At 40.7% G+C, this 15507-nt stretch overlaps 1 long non-coding RNA gene across 1 annotated transcript; it reads left to right on the forward strand.

The window, feature by feature from the left end:
- Nucleotides 1-3054: 3054 nt before the first annotated feature.
- LOC129818801 (uncharacterized) lies at nucleotides 3055-12577 on the forward strand. The gene is made up of 4 exons (XR_008753979.1): nucleotides 3055-3414; nucleotides 7856-7922; nucleotides 8929-8983; nucleotides 9512-12577. It is a non-coding gene; the product is annotated as an uncharacterized LOC129818801 (long non-coding RNA).
- The last annotated feature ends 2930 nt before the right edge of the window (nucleotides 12578-15507 follow it).

A 15507-nucleotide genomic window follows, 5' to 3' on the forward strand; every position in this document is an offset into this window, starting at 1 on the left:
AATGATGGCCAAACCCTCCCCTAACCCGGACGACGCTGGGCCAATTGTGCGGCGACCTATGGGACGCCCGGTCACAGCTGGTTGTGATACAGCCCAGGATCAAACCAGGGTCTGTAGTGACGCCTCTAGCACTGAGATGCAGTGCCTTAGACCGCTGCGCCGCTCAGGGGCCCTTGATTTATGCCAAATTCATATAATATCAGTGTGAGTGAATAACAAAATCAATTGGGAGGTCAGTCCCCCTGAGCACATGCCCTGCGGTCCGGATGGTAATTTGGTTATGATTACCTACCAATTTAAGAAATGTTAGCTGACATGGGTTAATTGAGTGACTGATAAAACAAGTGGAAAACTGTTTATGTACTACCACATTGTTTTAATTGCACCTTGTGTTTTCTACTTTTCTAATTCTCAGCAGTACTTTAAGACCCTGACTGAGGATTTTTGGTCTGGGTCCCCTAGTGGCCAAGGGGCCCTACACTCAGCTCGTAGGGAGAGGTGGCTTTGCCTAGGCCTTCTTGAAAGGGAAAATGTAGAGCTCTGTTTTGACATTGGTCTTCTGCCAGTTGACCAGGAGGAGGCAGTCTAGCTGTACAATTATGACTGCTTTTTTGCAGTCCAGCTATGCAGCAGAACCTTATGGCAACATAAGAAATCTGTAACAAAGTTATTCAAAAACACATTGTGCAGATATCTTAGTTAGGCTCAGCAGAAGTCGAGAGCACATCTCAAAAGCCTTTAAAGTGCAATGGAAATATGTTTTTGCTGTGTGTGCATGTGTGCATAGGGGGGATGGGGGAGGAATGTGCAGATGTTTCATTCCCAGGCAGCATAGAGAGGCAGGGAGATCGTAGGGGTTGCTAGGTGACCTCACTACATAAATATTCCACCCTCTCACAGGCAGTGCCCCTCTTCTGTTGGTCCATATTGAATACGGATAGGGTTATTCACTTTTATAGACTCTGCTATTGAATTAATCAGGGGGTTTCCAACCGTTTCCATCCTGCCTAGATAAAAAAAAAATGGAAACACTGCATCAGAAAATGCTGGGGGGAGGAGATATAGGAAGACAGGCTCATTGTTATGGCTGGAATGGAATCAATGGAACAGAGTAAAATGTGTGGTTTCCATGTGTTTGGTACCATTCCATTGATTCCAATCCAGCCATTACAATGAGTTTGTCCTCTTATAGCCCCTCCCACCAGCCTCTTCTACTGTGCATCACTTGCCAATCAATGATTTAAGCCAGTATAAACTCATCACTGTCTGTCTCTGATTATGAACAAGCAATTGTAAAATGGCAAATTGTGTGCATTACACCCACCCAGGAGCCAATTAAGTCCAAATATAGGGAATATGGGAATAATGTATCCCATAGCTGAGGGTGCTGCAGCACCCCCTGAAAAATCAGAAGAGAAAAAAAATACAACAATTGGGGGGGGGGGGGAGTTATACTGTGAGCCTTTACTAGTATTAACGGAATAATATAGACGTTTGTAGCACGGGCAAAAAAATATATATATTAAAATCTCTACTTTGGCAAGAATGGTAGTTGTATCATTTAAGAACAGTATCTTGCAGGATTCAGTAGTTGAAATAGTACGAGTTGTTGCCCTGATTGTTTATCTGTGATTGTCATTCTAATGGAATCCAGAAAGTACAAAATTCTGTCCTCAAACATTTACATCAAAAGGTGCAAAGTTATGGGCAAAGGCACAAAACATCCACTTAAAATGTAATATTTTTCTTGATCAAATAACATGAGAGAAAAGTAAGTACTATGCAAATGTTTGCACTCCCTAATGTAAAATACTCTGGATAACAGGGTCAACTAAAAAGGAATGAATAGAGGATTTAAGTTCACGTAGAAGTAAGTTGCATTTGCAAAGTATTTCAAGAAATTGGAAAACATGTCAAGCAAGTATTTATAAATTCCACAAGTATTACCAGATTAACTTTTGTACAGATAATTATTAGACTGAAGTTACAAATGCTGGTAAACACTCAAAAACATTTAGTTTGAATGTATTAACAAAAGTAGTGCAATGGGCCTTTACTAGCCCTGTATTAGAAGACAAATATAGACCTCTTCAGTGCAGGCACATTTTTTCCCCCTGCACCCCCAAACTACTGCATTATCCTGCATGTAAGAAGTAGTAGAGCTTCCCTTGATAGTGGATGTTTAAGGGAAACCAGATCAGTGGTATCTGCAGCCACCACCCATTGCATGCAGGTGTCATATGTGCTGCAAACTAGATCGAGTTGCACCCACTGAGTGAGTTCGATTAAACTGAACCGCGGTGCACCGGTCTATGGCCTGTGACATGACGGCCAAAAGCAGTGAGGGAGGAGCGACTTCTGGAGTGCCCTTCTCAAATCGAAGAGTTTTCTGCGCCACTCGGTCATGTTGTCAACAAGGCAGCATGGTGCATTGTATTGTTCAGAAACATGCATCACTTTTCCATGAAATACACTGAACAAAAATATAAACCCAACATGTAAAGTGTTAGTCCCATGTTTCATGAGCTAAAATGAAATGATCCCAGAAAATGTCCATACACATAAAAAGCATATTGTTCTTGTGCACAAATTTGCATACATCCCTGTTAGTGAGCATTTCTCCTTTGCCAAGATAATCCATCCACCTAACAGGTGTGACATATCAAGAAGCTGATTAAACAGCATGATCATTACACAGGTACACCTTGTGCTGGGGACAATACAAGGCCACTTTAAAATGTGCAGTTTTGTCACACAAGACAATGCCACAGATATCTCGAGTTTTGAGGGAGCGTGCAATTGTCATGCTGACCTCAGGAATGTCCACCAGAGCTGTTGCCAGAGAATTGAATGTTCCTTTCTCTACCATAAGCTGCCTGCAATGTTGTTTTAGGCAGTACATCCAAATGTCCTTACAACCACAGACCACGTATAACCATGGCTCAAACCCGGGAGGAAACCCAGTTCCATAACGAATGCAATCACTTTTCACCCAATTCAACTCCTCCCACCGGAGTAACACGGGCCAAATAATTGAATCCCCTCAATGTTTAGAGGTTGGCTCCGCTGGCCTTCGCTCTGATAGGAGAAACTGGCTCCCAGACAGAGGGGGACCTTGAGTTACTGCGGACTGCCGAGGCACGGAGCAGTCTGGCTGTAATGGGGGGCCTGGCCCCGGGCCAACAACCGTCAGAATTAGCTAATTGTTATACAATATAGCTAGGTAGCTAGTTAAAGACGGTGGCAGTTTTGTTAAGGCAGTCTTGTATGGGGTTCTCTCCCCGCAAGTTTGCATGCCATTTTATACCTACGCGAATGCAACACTGTTGCAGTAAAATTGGAACTTCAGCAGCGCGAGCTAGCCCAGCCCCTGCTAGCGAACGAGAATTTGCTAGTGGAACGGGGCTTCAGTCCGTAAGTAGCTACATCGAATTATAATGGTCTGTTCTGTGTTAGTTAGCGAATCTAACGATGTGGGTTAACTAGCGAGTTGCCAAACTGGCATGGAATTTGTGCTGCACTGTCATACAGCGCGAGCCACCGCTATCAGTTTCAGCCGTAGACGGTGTGCTAATCTAGCAAGCTAACATTAGCTACACTATAGTAACCACTGTGTATGAGAGGCTAATAAAACCACTACAATTTGCTTGACGCAAACTATCCTTTAGACCAGGGGTGTTCCATTTATCCTACGAGGTTCTGGGCCTGCTAGTTTTCTGTTCTATCTGATAATGGATTGCGCCCACCTAGTGGGGGGAAAAAAATGGAAGAAATAAGCAATGAAACTGGCTTCGATGTCCAGAGTTTAACATGAGGGCTTTAGATTATACTTTCAACCCATAGAATCCGGCATGTGGTACGCTTACGCAGCAGCATTGCTATTTTCATTTGGTATCTAGGCAGCTGCTAATTCGGGGATTGCATGGATCTATATTTGGACACAAAGACCGATGGAGTCATGCTTTGTCTGCTTGCTGCACAAATGCATTTGATAAGCTCTGACTGGTATGGCACATTACTGTGCATTGAGATGCGGCTTATTTTATGTACACTGACTGTCATTGACTGCATGCATGCATCACACTTTTTTAATGATGTAGCAGACTGGTACAAGAATTCGGCCCTGGCATTTTATCCACATCACTGTGCACGTTGCCTACTCAAGCCCCATACACACCCTACTTAGACACAGACATTAGTGCTGACACAACTAGTGCCGCGTTTCTCAACCATTTCGGTACCAGTGACTGGCGAGACATGTTCCTCGTTTTCAACCAGCTCATGTTTAAAATAAATGTAAACACACCACTAGAGATACAGCTTAGCGCTGTAACTCTGTTCTAGCCATTTTGTTTTCAACCCTGGTGTGTTGTCTCTCATCACACACTGCTTTTTCTTGTTCTTTGTCTCAGGGTTTCGTTAGCCGGCAATAGGCGGCTTTTGGCAGATGAAATAAATAAATAAATAGAAAAGCCGCTAAATAAAATTGGCACCTGCCAATTGTCCAGAAGAAACTATTCCAAAGCAAAATAATGCTTTTCAGCCTATTCATTGATGGAAATACCAGTCGATCGAAATACATTTGACTGGTAATGCTTATCGGTCTATTGGTTAATTTGCATAATTTAGTGGAATTAAATTGGTGTGTGTGTATATACAGTATATTCATTATGTATCTTATTTATCACATGCGTACAGAGCCCTTTAGCGAAAAATCTGCAAATGCATAGGCAACAAAGGGCATGCTTCATCAGCACGTCACACACCACTTTGCAATAAGCTGGAGGCAGTATGCATTTAGCAAACATCTACTTATTTGTTTTAGCCAAAATCAGACCATATCGATGGAGGCAATTATTTTATATAAACTTTCTTTCATTGCCCAGTAGCCAAAGGCACAATCCTAGTCATATAGCAACCCATGCTAGTTTTTGTATATTAGATCTCTCCATTTTCTAAATGTCTAACAGATATTTTCATCTGTCAACATAAAACCGCTCTCAAGTGCGGTGCGCTTTTAACAAGGGTGTTTTCCTGTTAACATTTGCGCGTAGCCTACTGCCTTGTGTGCAGTGCTGCGCATATAATGTGAAGAAATTAGTTTAACATTTTAAGCTTAATGTTTTGATCTGTTGCATCAGACTCATTGCTTCTTTTTTGTATATTGCCCAGGCCTGCTGGTTAGGCCTGCTGGTTGTATGAATTTGGGATCTATCTTCCCACAGCTGTCCCAACGTCTGTTTGGAATAGTCTAGTTATTTCGCGATAAGCTGACCAATATAATAGGTCAACTTTTCTAATATGGCGGAAAGTAGATTGATAAAGGCTAGTGATTTTGCTGTTCGTTACTCTTGTTGGCTGGGGAAAAAGTAAATGTGGACAGTTATTCAAAAATCTTCAAAGTTCGCATCATAATTTGGTAAGAAGTACCACACATCGTTGCGTCCTCGACTTGCATGTTCTGCTCATATGACTAACCATAATCTAAATGTGGTTTCTATCATTCAGAGCACAGTGGGTGGATACCTTAATCAGTTTACGCACCCAATGCATTTCTCAAATGCCCGGTGAATTAAAATGCTGCAGGTCAAATGTCTGGCTCCATATTTAACTAACGGAAACCCTGCCTGTCTGCTTAAGCCTTATAATGTAATAAAAGCCAAGCTAATTAATGACTTAAGCAATAACGCCCAAGGGGGTGTGGTATATGGTCAATATACCGCGGCTACGGGCTGTTCTTATGCACAACGCAGCGTGGAGTGCCGGGATACAGCCCTTAGCAGTGGTATATTGGCCATATGCCACAAACCCCCGAGGTGCCTTATTGCTATTAAAAACTGCTTACCAGTGTAATTAAAGCAGTAAATATATAAGGTATGATATACCACAGCGGTCAGCCTAACAGCATTCAGGGCTCCAACCATCCAGTTGATCATTTAAATGACAGTTGGTTGCACCAGAACCAAATCATGAGTAATCATCAAAGAAAGTAATTCATGGTGCTATTGAGACTAATGAGGTATTCAGGAGATAAGTTGTTTCTTCTAACGTGTCCAAGAATGCATGATTCAAGTTACTTTCAGGTGCAACCTGATCCAGTGATGGTCATTGATTTTATGCTATTGCACTGTCAAAATAGGACTGCAGAATTTCTGTTTTTTAAATATATATATATATATTATTAGAGATTAATTATATACATGTTATGTGCACTAGCTAATATCATAGGCTAATTCATTTGAAGAAGTGGTAACTCGACATTAAAGGGAATTAGCAAAAATGTTCACCTATATATTCATCATCTCCAGCACCTCCCCAACATCAAGAAGGGCTGGGCGATAAGGCCTTAAAGTCTTATCTACATGGTTTTGGGGGCGATTAACTTTCTGCCTAAGCTTTGTTGCACAATTTAAAGGTCAATACACTGCATTTCAAATGGTCGGGAATAATCAAATTATGATTCAGGGCTTGTAAAATTACAGCTAGGTTAAATATCAGCCTTCAAACATAAAACCCACTAATTATTTATTTTATAAAAACATTGTTTAACTTGCTTTTTTGCAATAATTACTGACTTAGCTTTCAAGTCTGTCTATGAAAATGCGCTTTTTGTTACAAATGTAACCAGAACCATGCACATCCACTAATAACCAACTTCTTGTAGCAGGCATTATAGAAAATTTAGCGCAAGTCTCATAAACAATCTTTCAAGCACAAGCCCACTGCTAGTAAGTAGCCAGCTAGTCTTTATATTTTAAACCAATTTGGATCTATTTGCTTGCTAAGAAGGTAGAACAGTTGAACTGTTATGAATACACCATCCTGTCTGTCCCCAACAGTTTGAACAACGTAGCCTGTTCACTTTATTGGTGTGAGTCAGAACAGGACTCTTATTGGCTGACAACACCGCTCGCGTCGCGTGTGCGAGCGTTGCAAAATAAATGTAGAAATACATGTTATTCAATTATTACACCCGCACTTCTCGCGCGCACCAACGAGCATCTGCGTTGCCAAGGGCTAAAATAGATGTCATTCCTATTTCTGACACCAATCGCGCTTCAAGTCCTGCCTCTCCCATCCTCATTGGTTTATAGAAGCAGGTACCCACGTGCCATCTCCTCATTGGTTATACCCACGTGGGTGATTGAAAGATGAACTGTTTTGCAGGTCGTCGTGGTAATACTATGAAAGTTTAGATGCCAATCACCATATAAGTTCAAAGATGAAAAAGCCTGGAAGGAGGAGAGATGACTAGAAACGATTCAGTTGACCATTTTATGTGTGGATTAATTGGTGGAGTAGAGGACCTTGTGCATTTCAGGTAAAATAACAACTCAATGTTTATATCCCAGGACAAATTAGCTAGCAACAGCAAGCTAGCTAAATAGGACAAATTAGCTAGCAAGTGCAAGCTAACTAGCTAAATTTCCATACATGTTTAATGCTTTTCGACCTGTCCCCAAATTAATGTTATTGGTTCAGAGTTTGTTTTGATATTTTAACCTGCGTGTCGTGATCGCATTCGGTGTAGGGGTACAAAATACATTTATGCACGATGGCGAACGCACACAGCTGGTTTGGGTTCCGTGTTAGCTGATGCCGCGTTTGACTTTGAATGTGAGTTTGCGTGACCTCGACCTAACAGAAAACCGGGTCGGCCCATCTTGGTAGGGGGGTTGGCTGTTGCCCACTGATCAGCTAAAAGCTCATAATAGATTAGTATAACAGAGAAATGGAGCAATAATCTTAAATCAAATCTTAACACGCCCAAGAATCATTGGCCATGCCGAGCTCATTTAAAACGAAAAATGCATGACATTCTTTTTATTTTATTTTTTATTTTTTAATCTCTTAGAGTCCCACACTTGCCCAGCTGCCAAACTATGCATGCAGTAGCAAAGCTGATTTGGCAGATAATCAAGGTAAGATATGATGCAGCCCTTACACATTCCAACCTCACTGATTTTCATAATTAAAATCTGCATTTTGTCACATAGCTAATAGGATATTGCTTTGATGTGTGTTGCAAGTTATGTAGCTATGTTTAATCATAATTTTCTCAATGTTATAATGTATCTGTGTCAAGTCTAAAGGGGAGGAGTATTGCCAACATGCATCTTAAACAATCCATGCCAAGTTTTATAAGGGTCACATCATTTCCTAATCTAACCAATTGTGGAATGAACCTATAACCGCATCACACTAAACCAGCACCAATTTAGATGCTGTAATGATACAAGTGTGCCTTCCCTTATCCAATCAGAGTGCGCAGCAGCAGTATACCGGTAGTTGTATTCCAATCACAGCTTTAGCCGGTACAGTATCGTCACTGCTGCTCAGCATTGAACAGTGCTCTGGCTAATGTAAGTCCATGGTGCCGATGCAGCACTGACCCTGCAAGGCTACCTCCCTCCCTCCTGACTGTGATGTAGAGCAGGACTCGAGCTAGAGAGCTGTTCCTGTCTGTACTTTGTAGAGGTGTGTCTCTAAGATCCTTCTAGGCTGCTCAGCTTGCTAAAATATCTGGCTAGGCTACCTCCCTTCTTCCCGACTGTTGTGCTAGTGGAACAGTGCTGGGGTTATAGGTCAATGTGCTGGAGCTGTGTCTACAGACTCTGTAGGGCCGTGTCTCAAGCAGGATCCTGTCTGTATCCTGTAAGTCTATGCTAGCTCAATGCTGCCTGTAGGGGTCGAGGCAGGCTCAGTACGGTGGACCTACACTGGGGGGTAAATTTGACCTCGTTTGACTGGTGCGGCCTGGATGCGCTCCAAGCTGCAGTCGGGGAAGTGGAAAGGACAGTCTTTATGCTTTAAACAGGTAGCCTGGCCTAGGCTACCTTTAAACAGGTAGCCTGGTACTGTAATACAGACTAACTCCTGTTCATTCATCAAACAGTTGTATTTCATGTTTGTCTCTCTTGGTCTTAGGTATCAGCTTAACCCTCAAACTGAAGTAAACACAGGCTACGATGAATCCCCTGAGGTAAGAACTTTTGAGTCATAATTATGTCAGACAGCCAAGTCCCTTAATGAAGGACAGTGCAGGGCTATTGTAGTATTTATTGGGCTGTAAAGATGTCATTAGCTAATAATAGCAGCTGATATACAGTTGAAGTCGGAAGTGTATGTAAATTGTTGGGAAAATTGCTTGTCATGCACAACGTAGATAGGCAAAACTATAGTTTGTTAACAAGAAATTTGTGGATTTCTATGGAGTTTTGATGAGGATTAAATGTCAGGAATTGTGAAACTGAGTTTAAATGTATTTGGCTAAGGTGTATGTAAACGTCCGAGTTTAACTGTACATGCTGAGAAACTAGGCTAAATTATGGTTAAGGTTTCTTAGTATTATGTTGTCCGACCCCCAAATCTCTACTTACGGTATAGCTGCATTTACAGATGCTTCTTGAATTTGTAATTGAAAAGCCTTTTGGCAAGTCTCAACACAGTGTCCACATGTACAGTCAATATATCATGTCTGAAACGTTGAATTAACATTTGCCTTTCTTAGAGAAGACTGCAAGTCACTGCCAGTCAGACAAAAGGGGAGCAGCAACGAAACAACTCACCCTTCCTTCCTGGGAGAAACACCACACTCTCACCGTAAAGAACAAATGGAAAAATGAATTATGTATATTTTAGTTTCATATTTTTTTGTAAACATGTTTTTTCTTGTTTGTTTTTTTGTAGTATGTGGGGGGATATAGATGAGATCATGATGACTCTGAAGTTTCATACCGTCTCTGTCTTATCTGTGATTTATTAACATGTTCGATATACAGTAGCCTGTAAGGGACTCTAAGCCTTGACGATATGTTTGTATTTCGGGAAGGAGAGGAAAAGACACAAAGAAATTGAATAACACCGATACCTGGCCGATTTGAGCAGAGTCTCCTACATCTGAGACCTAGCCTGGTTCCTAGATCTGTTTGTGCTGTCTTCCATGACATCGGCAAGATGGCGCAAACAGATCTGGAACCAGGCTAGCAGAGACCCAACGTCTGCGTTTTCAAACTCTACAGGTGGCCCCTTTTTTGGGCTGAGTACAGTAACTGACAGGCAGCAGCATGTCATCCACTCTTCCACAGAACACAGTTCAAACAGCAGCTGGATCCTCTATGCATGGTTTAACAATCATTCAGTTCTATCTGCTCTGTTCACCTCACACACTCATCAGCATTGATCTCTGCTTAATTAACACACTATGTAGTTAGGCCTAGACTTATCATTGCCTGTACAAACACACTTAAAAAAAAATGTATCTAATCAAATGTTTATTTGTGACATGCTTCATGAACTGCAGGTGTAGACTAACAGTGAAATTCTTTCCGAGTCTTTTTCGAACAATTCAGAGTTTAACTCTTGAAGGGGAGTGGTTCCACCTCGAAGCATAACCATTCAAACATTGGGTTTGATATTTAACCTCTAATAGTCCTAATCCTTCAGCTCTTTAGGTGATTCACACCCTTCAACTCTTTAGGTGATTCACACCCTTCAACTCTTTAGGTGATTCACACCCTTCAGCTCTTTAGGTGATTCACACCCTTCAGCTCTTTAGGTGATTCACACCCTTCAGCTCTTTAGGTGATTCACACCCTTCAGCTCTTTAGGTGATTCACACCCTTCAGCTCTTTAGGTGATTCACACCCTTTAGCTCTTAAATTCATCTCTATGCTCATACTCAAAACTCAAATATTTACATGCTCTAAAGTATTTACTGAGGCTAAGAGTCCCGCCCTTTTTCCATTTTAGACTACTAAATGCTTTGTAGTTCATTTTTTGTTTTTAAATGTTTCTTATTTTTTATGTAGAATTTTAGATTTTGAATGTTTACGTTGCTAGCTAGTATAAAACCACGTGTAGACACAGTCATGTACGCTGTGATGTATAGAAGTAGATATAGTAGAAATGCATTGTTTCCTTGTGGTAAGTGAGTGAGATGCTGCCACGGAACTGAGACACTGATGATTGGTGCTATTTTGGACTTTAATCTGCTCCTTGGAAAGGTAGCTGAGACGGGTTCTATTTTTTACTTTCATGTTCTGATTTAAGGAAGGGGTTGGTTCTTTGACGTCTGGTTGTTGTAACTTGGTCTGGATTGGCTTTGTATTTTCCCTGTCGTTTTCTGTGCGGCTTTCTCATTGGATTTAAGGAAAATATCAACTTTTTTCATGGTAATGTTTTACTAAAGGGGGGGGGGTTTAGGTGAGAATTTGAGGATACACCATGTTGATCGGAGCAATCACAAAACTGCAATCGTTAACACTAGTTACCCTTTAAAACTGAGATGTGCAATCAAAGGGATACATTGTATCTGGTAGTACCCAGCACAAGTCACTTTTCAGAGAATGTCTACATTTTCTGTTCATGTTCTGATTGACAGACAATCTTGAAACCAAGAGTGCGTTTTTCCCCTAACGTGTTTGTGTTTAACAGATCTAAGAGATTTTGCACACTTGTGAGTAATGAAATTGTCACATATAGACGGCACAGAATGTTAATGTCAGATATCCGTTCCAAGTTCAGCATAAGTAAACACTGAAACGTAAAGGTTATTTTTTAGAAAATGGCACTTGAGAGAACTTGATAGTTAAATTATAAAATGAATGAACACACTTTAATGTGTGTTAAGGCCCAGCCTGTTAGGGTTTGGGTTCAGGGTTTCAACTTTTCTTCACCAGCTTGATATGACTTAATGCTATAGTGAGTCATGTGTGATTTATATAATGTTAACGTGAGACTGAAATCGCATGATGCATATGATCTTGTTTTGGAAAACCATTTTCCAAACAGGGCGCACATGTTTCATAAAGTGATCTCAGTTTAAAAATATATATATATTTTTTTCATTGTCTTTGAATTATTTAGTAAATTAATTGTTGACTGAGAACCTTTTTATTAAACAAACTAAAACCCAAAAGCTTTTTAATTTTAGCAAAACATTTTTTTTAGACAACTAGGGTTATGGGCCTTGCTCAAGGGCACATTGACAGATTTTTCACCTAGTTGGCTCGGGGAATCAAACCAGCAACCTTTCAGTTACTGGTCCAATGCTCTTAACCACTAGGCTACCTGCCACCCTAGCTAGAGATTTAAAACATCGAAGTTATGTCAGTATTTGCAGTTTTGTCTTTGCTTCCCTTTTTTTATATTGTTAAATATTCTAATATGATAATAACCAACTTGAAAGCCCACGTTAGTTTTCTTTTGGTCTTCCATTCTCCCTCGATATTGGGACCTATTGAACCAGCATGTTCTGGTCTTACTAATTGCTCTCTTTTTGTCATTGTGGTTTTTTTTTTGTAAAAAAAAAATTATATATATATCCTCTTGCATTTCTTTCCTCAGACTACTTAATATGAATGCTGTTTTGTACATAGCAAAGTGAATAGCGTAGGCAGGATGTGTTGAGTGAGGTATTCAGTATTTACCACTAAGGTTGAAAAATATACACTATGCCAGCTTTGCAAAATTATTATAACGATGCACTTAACTTACTGTATCCCATGTACTTTCCTTTGGCAATTTTAGAAGTAGTGCAATAAATATGCAAGCTTGTCATTTGGTGTTATTTAAATCTGTTGATGTGTGTGGCGTCTTCTTTCCAGTGCTGTAGGAAAGTTGTGTAATTGTGCTTTGTTAGAGAAGTCTGACTGGTCTTGGAATACAGTTTCAAAAAGTCATGTGATTTTCAAGCTGTGTTTTTTTTTACCATTAGTGGCAAACAGCAGAGAGCCAAGTATCTGGAGAGCAGATCCGAAGTGTGGTTGTACAGTCCTATGGCTTCCAAGCGGATATTCCTTACAACGTAGTTGCGCCACGGTAAAATCATTAGTCATGGCAAATAAATATAACTTGAAAAATATTTCTGCCGAAGCACACTTTGAAGATGCTAAAGCGGTCCACTTTTTTTTCTCTCTCTGAAAACAAAACGAGTAACAAACAAAGTTCTACAGAGTTGTCTTTTTTTTTAGCGGGAACCCCATTCTTCCCACCAGAAATTCTAGGGAACATATTTTTTCCCGCAATTTCTCACGACCCCGTCCCAAATCTAATGATACAACCTTAAACTCTTAATTTAGATTTTTACACAAATAAACCAATGAGTTGAAGGTTAAGAAATATATTGCTTTATTTTAAGAAATGTAATGGTTTATTTAAGAAAATAAAGCAATACATTTACTCAATAGAATAATATTTTTTTTAGATCTTTCTCAAATGTTTTAATGTCCCATACAATAAGCTGTGATCTTATTTTTTGGTTACAAAAATGTATTTGGTGACCCCGCTGCAGACCCCAGTAGGGGTCGCGACCCCAACTTTGATTACCACTGGAATAGTTCACCTATTTACACATCTTGTTGTGTGTTCTGTGGGAGTGAACTATTCCTCTTGTGGAGCAGTCAAGTGTGCCATGGGGAGGGAAACATGCAATATGACAAGCATTTGTATTGGCCTTCGTTAGAGGGGGAATGTTGACATTAAGTGGTTTCTGTGAGAAGTACAGGGAGGGGGAGTCTTACCCTGTTCGGTGAGTTACCCTAACGGGTAGGTCCTACATTACATTCACTGTGTTTATGCAATTTTTGGGGGTATGTAAAATTCATCAATAGGATAATAAATAATTAAAAGATAACATTTGGGATCTGACTAATGATTAGGCCAACAGGCAACCCCATGCTTCAGCCTATTTATTTTCACTTTGCTACATCATTTGGGGCACAAGTGATACTGTTTATTGCTAGTAGCTTACCTGATAATCATTTTGGAGTATAACGTCTTTAAGTCGCCAGAACGGAGCTTCTCAGTCCTACATAAAAATGATCCCAAAACAACAGGGGTGGGACCACCCTTTCAACCCCCCCAGCTACAGTACACATTTCTCCAGAGGAGAAACTACATTATTGGAGAACCTCTACCCCCAGAAACCAGACTTTTCCACCAACACAGGCGAACACTAAGCTCTATGACATTTTAAAGTACAGTAGCTGTCCTTAAACAGCAAACACAACCGGAGATGATTAGTATCATAGATAAATTTGTAAGTCGCTCTGGATAAGAGCGTCTGCTAAATGACGTAAATGTAAATGTAAATCAAAGAATATTGCAGATTTGTGCATGATGGAAAAGCAGTGTTTAAGTTACCCACAGAAGAACACCACATCCCTCTTTAATTCAATACTGAGGTCAGTTTTACCCACTGAGGTGCTGTAGAAATGCCTTGTTAGCTGTTCTCTGAGATTCAGGTTAATCTCTATGGAGTTTGATTCTGGGGAAGTTTTGAAGCATCATGTGGAAAATGCAGTCAAGGGGAATCTGAATCAAACTAACATTTGGTGTATGATGGCATTTTAACTCGAGGCATGTGATCTTAAGATTTTGAGAAACTTCGCTCAATATGTTCTTGTGTAACTGGTGTGTGAATTTTGTGGGCGTAGAAACTGTCTTCCCACTGCAGGATTTGGGCTGTTGAGTTCATGCATGCAAAGCCCATTATTCCCTGCCATCTGTGTGGCAGGAGGCTCTGGTCAGACAGAGCTGAGCCACTACTGAGTCCTCCCTCCCCGGCTCCCTGGTGCCGCCTGTCTTTGTTTCGGTGACCAGCTCGTTCTAATCTCATCAGCAGCTCCACCTTCCAAACGCCACTTTTCATTCATTTAATTTTCCTTCCCTCTTCCTCATTTTCCCTCCTTATTCTCTCTCTCTCTCCATCTCTCCCCCTCTATCTTCACCTCCTCTTTCTCTCTATGCCTCCCCCTCTATCTACCCCGCTCTCTTTTCCTCTCTCTGCCTCCTCCCTCTACCCCGTCTCTTTCTTTCTCAAAACAATACCAAGGATTCCAAGTTTGCATAAAACATTTTCCTATCAGACGATTGTGTATTAATAACATTGCATTTACAGTTGTATGTATTTGACCTATTTTCTCTGTAATTACTGTAGTCTCAGTCTGTGTGGCGCCTTCCAAGCCTGTCTTTAAATCATATTCTGGCTTTGGGGCGGTGAACGGGTGAAAGCTAAAGCACTGTGTCGTGTACTGTACTCCAAAGCTAAACAGCAGCACGGGAAATTATGGTCCACTTGGAGTCTGGGACCAGCTCTTTCATAGAATCCTTTCATCAGCTAGCTACCCGAGACCCAGAACGTTTAAGCCTTCCTAAGGAAAAACATGCATTCCAGACACACACAGACTCAGGGGGAAAATGACATTTCCTAACCTACAGTATCACATCAATGATCCATGACCTTTCAGCTTTTAATGGAATTATCGGCTTCTGTTTCCTTTCTAATGGGTTTCAGTGCTATGCATCACAGTGCATGAGTGTCTATGGCAACACATGATCTCAGTCACTTACTGTTATTCAATACAAAAAGGACAGGATCAGGAAATACCTCAGAAGCAGTCGGTAGAACTGCCATGAAACCAAATATTATTTATCTTGTTAAATCCCTCTTTTCAAAGTTGAGAGATGTAATAAGACTTTGCTCAGGTGAGTGTGGAGTATTTG

This window comes from Salvelinus fontinalis, chromosome 21, assembly GCF_029448725.1.
Source record: "Salvelinus fontinalis isolate EN_2023a chromosome 21, ASM2944872v1, whole genome shotgun sequence".
NCBI classification, from domain to species: Eukaryota; Metazoa; Chordata; class Actinopteri; order Salmoniformes; family Salmonidae; genus Salvelinus; species Salvelinus fontinalis.